The 6,788-nt window shown below is 45.5% G+C and overlaps 1 long non-coding RNA gene across 1 annotated transcript; it reads right to left on the bottom strand.

Annotated features, from left to right (window-relative positions):
- Nucleotides 1-393: 393 nt before the first annotated feature.
- LOC100513397 (uncharacterized) lies at nt 394-3,780 on the bottom strand. Its single transcript, XR_014837573.1, has 3 exons — nt 3,333-3,780; nt 1,113-2,427; nt 394-663 (listed from the first exon to the last, which is right to left on the bottom strand). It is a non-coding gene; the product is annotated as an uncharacterized LOC100513397 (long non-coding RNA).
- Nucleotides 3,781-6,788: the final 3,008 nt, after the last annotated feature.

Below are 6,788 nucleotides of genomic sequence, written 5' to 3'. Positions count from 1 at the left end.
TGTATCTTTTCTTCCGAAGGAAAAGCATTTATGTTTTGGAAAACGGCCCAGCGCCCTCTTCTCACCGACATGGCGATTGTGGCGCCTTCCTGTGAGCCCTGGACAGAAATGCTCTGGCTGTGAGCATCCTTATTGAAGTTTGATGAATCATTCGGGTGTTTTCTTGTTGTGGACTGACTGTTCCTATTTTGCATGTCTGTATACCTACATCTGTCTCCATGTGTGTAGTTAAAAGTTTATAAGAAACTCTGAGAGTAAGGAGATAGAAATGTTGCAGACATGATATTTGACCTTTAATACTGGGTTAATTGCATAGCATGTAACAACAAAGGATTGTGTAATGACTCCTACAAATTAATACCCCAAATGAAAACTCAATATGAAAACGATGAAGAGGTTTGGGTAGGTTCTTTAATAAAGAAAATAAAGGAATGACAGATTCATGAAAAGATGCTTGATATCGTTAGCAACCTGGGAAATGCAAATTAAAATCACAATATTATGTATTATACACACTGAATAGTTAAAACTAAAAATAGAGTGACAGTTCCAGTATTGGTTGAGAAGTGCATACAGCTAAGGGAAACATACATTTTTTTTTGTCTTTTTTTTTTTTTTTGCTATTTCTTTGGGCCGCTCCCGGGGCATATGGAGGTTCCCAGGCTAGGGGTCCAATGGGAGCTGTAGCCACCGGCCTACGCCAGAGCCACAGCAACGCGGGATCTGAGCCGCGTCTGCAACCTACACCACAGCTCAGGGCAACGCTGGATCGTTAACCCACTGAGCAAGGGCAGGGACCGAACCCGCAACCTCATGGTTCCCAGTCGGATTTGCCAACCACTGCGCCACGACGGGAACTCCGAAACATACATTTTTAAAGATTATCAACTTGGGGAGTTCCTGTTGTGGCTCAGCAGTAAAGAACCTGACTAGTATCTTTGAGGATAGGGTTTGATCCTTGGCCTTGCTCAGTGGGTTAAGGATCCAGTGATGCTGTGGTGTAGGTGCCAGACATGGTTTTGATCCTGGTTGCTGTAGCTGTGGTGTAGGCCAGCAGCTGCAGCTCCAATTTGACTCCTAGCCTGGGAACTTCCATGTGCTGCAGGTGTGGCCCTAAAAAGCAAAGACAAACAGAGTATCAACTTGGAAGTTACCTTGTGGCACATAGGGTTAAGGATCAGCTTTAGTTGCTGCTGTGGCAAGGGTTCACTTCCTGGCCAGGGAACTTTCACATGCCATGGACATGGCCCCAAAAAAAGTATCAACTAAATATGATGTTGATACCACAACAATAATATATACACATGCCCACAAGTTGAACGTAGGCACTACTCATAGCATAATTTGAAATATCCCTAAGTTGTATTGCTTTCATGTTTTTTCATTTGGTTTTCTGTCTACTGTCCTGATTGGATGATTTCCATTATTCTATCTTCCATATCACTAATTCATTCCTCTGCATTATTTATTCTGCTCTTTATTGCCTTTAGCTCAGTTTGTATCTTTGCAACTGAATTTTCTAGTTTTTCTTGGCTCCTCCTTATATTTTCTAGTTCCTTTCTGAGAGAATCTGCATTACTGTTCATATCCTGTCTTAATTCCTTCAGTATTTTCACTATCTCCCTTTTGAACTCAAAGTCTGTCAGACTGCAGAGGTCTGTTTCATTGCTGACTGCTTTAGGTGAATTCTCCTGTTCCTTTAACTGGGAATCGTTTCTGTGATTCGTCATCTTGCTTGTGCTTTTCTTTTTCTGTGAGTTTGGGGAAGCCAAACTAGTCTTGTAAGGCTACTTCTATGCAAGAATACTCCTTTGTATTTTGGGGGGGGAGGGGGTTACTATTTACTTTTGGTGTGGGAGTTTGAATATTTGCTATCTCTTTCTTTGGTGTGAGCAAGCTGTTATTCTCAGGATGCTCAGTGTGTTTTCAGGAAGAAGGAGGCAATAGGTAGGGCCAGCAGTCAGTGCCTGGTCGTTGGGCTCTCACCAACAGGAAGGATCTGGAGGAAGGTGGTACAGGCTACTCCTAGTTGCAGGGCCCTGGGAAGTGGTAATAAGCTCTAGGCAGATCTTCAAGGTGACCAGAGCATTTGGCAGTAGCAGCAGCAGGGTTCCCAGGGGATTGAGAACAACACCACCTTGTGTTTGATTGCAGTGCCCTCCTCTGAGGTTCTTGGAACCGCAGGTGGTGCCTGTTCAGGGAACCCTATTGGGAGCAGGCCATGACCGTCTCTAGAGTCAGTGATAACTTTGGTGGTTTGCCCCCGCCACCTGTAGACCATGCATGAGGCAACTTGTCTCACTTAGCCCACATAGAAGATGCTGTACAGGCTGCTCCTAGCTGCAGGATCCTGGGAAGTGACAGAGACCAGGCGTGTAGGTACTGCCTGGAACGTCTGGCAGTGGTAGCAGCAGGGCGGGTGTGTTCCTGGAGGTACAAGAGCACCAACAGATGGTGTTAGGTCACAATGCCCTCCTCTGTGGTGCCCTTTAGGTGAATGGGGATGCAAGTGATTTTTGTCCAGATATCTCAAATGGCAGCGGGCCACGCCCACTTCTGGAATCAGGGATAACTGCTGCCCGCAAACCACACAAGAAGCACTCTGTCCCACTTAGCCCATGCAGGAGGTGCTGCACCAGCTGCTCCTAGTTGTAGGATCTTGGGAAGGGACAGTCACCAAGTGTCTGGGTGCTGCCCAGAGCGTTTGGCAGTGGCAGCTGCAGGGCAGGTGTGTTCCCAGTGGCAGCTGCAGAGCAACAGCGTATGGTGCTTGGTTGCAGTGCCCTCTTTTTTTCTTTTTTGCCAACCCCTGAGGTGATTGGTGTTACAGTTGGAGCCCACTCACAGGCCCCCAGTGGTGGCAAGTCGCGCCTTCTTCTGGCCTCTGAAATGACCACCGCAGTCAGTCCCTGCTACCTATAGATCATGCAAGAGGCACCACGTCACACTTAACCCCCTGATGCCCTTAGCCAACACAAGAGGTGCCTGGCCACCGGTAGCCTGCACAAAAAGCACCCAGTCTCCCCTAAACAAGCAAGAGCTTCTCGCGGCTGGTAGCCAGTGCCAGAGCTGCCCCGCCCTCTGAGAGCCCGTGGGCATGCGCACGCTCCAAGCAGGGCGTTTCCTATGGCGTCTGCCCATCCTCCTCTCCCCTCCCCAACAATGGCGCCTTTCCTCTCCGGCGAGTAGGGACTTTCTCCCTGGTTCCCGCTGAGTGGCGTTCCCCCCCTCCTCAGCCTGTGGTGTGCTGATCCCCCGCCCGTGGCACACTGCTCCTTAGCCCCTCAGACTGTCCCCACACAGCCAGCCCCAGTCCTCTCCCGGAGACTGACCTCCAAAGCCTGAGTCTCAGCGCCCAGCCCCTGCCAGAGTCTCAAGCTGTGGTGTCCAGGCTGGTGGTTCAGATGATCTGTGTGGCTCTCACTCTGCTTTGCTGTTCTCAGTCCTGCTGCTGTGCTTTTCTCCACGACTTTGAGGTCCCGCCAACGCCGCTGATCTTTCCGTCAGTTAGGTAGTTTCCCAGGATGTGGCTTCTTTTCTCCTTCACAGCTCCCTCTCGGGAATGCTAGTCCTGTCCTGATTCCTTTTCTCTCTCTTTTTCTTTTGTTCTACTCAGTTATGTAAAGAGTTTCTTAACCTTTTCGGAGGTTTAAGTTCTTCTGCCAGCATTCAGTTGATGTTCTGTGAGAGTTGTTTTACATGTAGATGTGTTTTTTTTGATGTGTTTGTCGGAGAAGGTGAGCGCCACCTCTTACTCCTCCGCCATCTTGCTCCGCCTCCGAAATATCCCTAAATTGGAAATAACCCAATGTAGATTAAGAGAAGGATCTTCCGTGTGTGGCACAGCAGAAATGAGTCAGACTAGGAAACATGAGGTTGCGGGTTTGATCCCTGGCTTCTCTCAGTGGGTTAAGGATCCAGCGTTGCCCGTGAGCTGTGGTGTAGGTTGCAGACGAGGCTTGGATCTGGCATTGCTGTTGCTCTGGCGTAGGCTGGCAGCTACAGCTCCGATTAGACCCCTAGCCTTGGAACCTCCATATGCTGCAGGTGTGGCCCTGAAAATACCAAAAAAAAAAAAAAAAAAAAAAAAAAAAAGATAAATGAAGGTGAAATATATTTTCTGCGGCATACTCTTCAGCAAAGAAGAATCAAACCACAGATAGAGAGTTCTCTGGAGCCTAGCATTTAAGGATTCAGCCTTGTCACTGCTATGGCTTGGATTTGATCCCTGGCCCAGGAACTTTCACATCCTGTGGGCAGAACCAAAAAATAAAACAAAACAAAAAAATCCCTCCAAGTAGATGCCAACAAATTGGATGAACCTCAGAAACATAATGTTGAGTCAAGGAAGCCAGATAAAAAAGAATGCATGCTGTTTGATACTATTTCTTTAAAATTCAAAAATAGGCAGACTAGCCTAGAACGTTAAATGTCAGGATAGTGGTTGTGATTGGGAGGCATTGCGTTGTTTTGGGAAAGAGACAGAGATGTCTAATATGCTGAATATAGAAATATTCTGTCTTGACCTGAATGATAGTTACCTTGGGCTGCTCATTTCTCGATAGTTCATTGAGATTTTTATTCATGATTGCCTCCCTTAATTGTATGTATGCAGGAATTCAATAAAAGAAATTTAAGAACTAGAACTATGGGAGTTCCCTCGTGACTCAGTGGTAACAAACCTGACTAATATCCATGAGGTCGTGGGTTTGATTCCCTGGCCTTGCTCAGTGGTTTTAGGATCTAGCGTTGCCATGAGCTGTGGTGTAGGTTGCAGACATGGCTTGGATCTGGCATTGCTGTGGGTGTGGCATAGTTCTCTAGCCTGGGAACTTGCATATGCTGCAGTGTGGTCCTAAAAAGCAAAACAAAGAAAAGAAATAGAATTATGTGTTGTACTACCTAATATTGAATGAGAAATGCAGATGTAGAACAAAATCTACATAGAGGATGCATAAAAAGAAAACCAGTACTAGATGGGAAAAAGGAGAACTAATCAGTAGTATGAAAAGGTGAAAAGATGAAAAATGTATTTATATAATAGTCTTTATAGTTAACTGTGAGATAATATGGAAAGACTTAAATTTCAACATAAAAGAAATGATTCAGTAACATGATTCAGACCCTGTTAGAGTGGCCAACATTAAAAATGTATTTTGAAGTTTTTCTAAAATAGTGCCATTCATGTTTAGATGTCTTTGTGTCAAGATTGGAACACTGTTTTTCTAAGTGAAGTATAAATTACCACAGTCCTCTGAAGTGGTTATTTACCTGTTCTTTTTTTTTTTGCTTTTTAGGGCCGCACCCGCAGCATATGGAAGTTCCCAGGCTAGGGGTCGGAATCAGAGCTGGAGCCGGAGACACCGGCCTACACCACAGCCACTGCAATGCCAGATCCTTAACCCACTGAGTGAGGCCAGGAATCGAACACGCATCCTCATGGATCCTAGTCTGGTTTGTTAACCACTGAGCCAGGGAGGAAACTCCTACTACCTGTTCTATCTTTATCTTACCCTTAGCCAGTCTTGTCTCTATCAGGACTATATTTGTGTATGTGTGGTACTCCTTATACTTTAATGGGATTGATTCTTTCTTTATACTGCTCATCATCACTGATAATCAAGAATTTGCATTGCCCAGTTGAAGTGTGAGATCCCTAAGAACTGTTTGCTCCTCAGTGCCTAGTACCTGGCCTGGCATAAGGAAGCCCCTTTTAAATATTTGCTCATGGAATGAAAGAATAAGAGACAGAGGGAGAAAAGGTTCCAAGCCCAGCCAATCTCCAGCAGGGTATTCTCAGGGAGACTTCCTTTTTTTTTAATTAAAAATTTTTTTTATTTATTTTATGGTCACACCCACAGCATATGGAAGTTCCTGGGCTAGGGATTGAATCTGAGCATATGCCACAGCTGCAGCAATGCCAGATCTTTTTTTTTTTTCTTTTTCTTTTTTCTTTTTAAGGCCACACCCATGGCATATGGAAATTCCCAGGCTAGCACTCAAATTGGAGCTACAGCTGCCGGCCTACTCCACAACCAGAGCAACTTGGGATCCTAGTCACATCTGTGACCTACATTGCAACTCTTAGCCGTGCCAGATCCTTAACCCACTGAGCCGGGCCAAGGATTGAATCTACATCCTCATGATACTAGTTGGGTTTGTAACCTGCTGAGGTACAATGGGAACTCCAATGCCAGATCCTTTAACCCACTGCACTGGGACAGGGATTGAATCCACACCTCCCAAGCTGCTGCAGTCAAATTCTTAATCCACTGCACCACGGCAGGAAATCTGAGACTTTTGATTTCATAAAATCTTTTGTATTTCTCCTGTCCATTATGCCTAGCAGAGGGTCTGGACTGAATTCTGTCCATATTAGGGATAACAACAACCACAGGAGATCAGGCTCTTAATACACTAATCTCTGTGTACTCCTGGCTCACATTTCCTAACTGGTGATTTGGTGCTAATTGCTAATCCTGTGTGAACCTCAGCTTTCTTGGTTATTTTGTGACAGTTTAATAACCAACTTACTAGATTGTTGGGACAACTAAAGGAGTTTATATAACTACTGATAGGTGCTCAGTACATGGTAATTCTCATTATTAATATTTGTGTGTTGTAGTATTAGATTTTTTTTCTTTTTTGGCCACCCTGCAGCATTTCTTTTTTGACCTATGCCACAACTGTGGCAATGCCAGATCCCTTAACCCACCGTGCCTGACTGGGGTTGAATCTGTGTCCTGGCACTGCAGAGATGCCACAGATCCCGTTGTGCCACAGCAGGA

The sequence above is a fragment of the Sus scrofa genome, chromosome 2, assembly GCF_054392235.1.
Source record: "Sus scrofa isolate SSC_HxYL_T2T_F1_AM1 chromosome 2, Sscrofa_HxYL_maternal_Yorkshire_Landrace_v2.0, whole genome shotgun sequence".
Classification (NCBI taxonomy): domain Eukaryota; kingdom Metazoa; phylum Chordata; class Mammalia; order Artiodactyla; family Suidae; genus Sus; species Sus scrofa.
The sequence above is the reverse complement of the archived record's forward strand: the minus strand, read 5'-3'. Positions and strand labels throughout refer to the sequence as shown.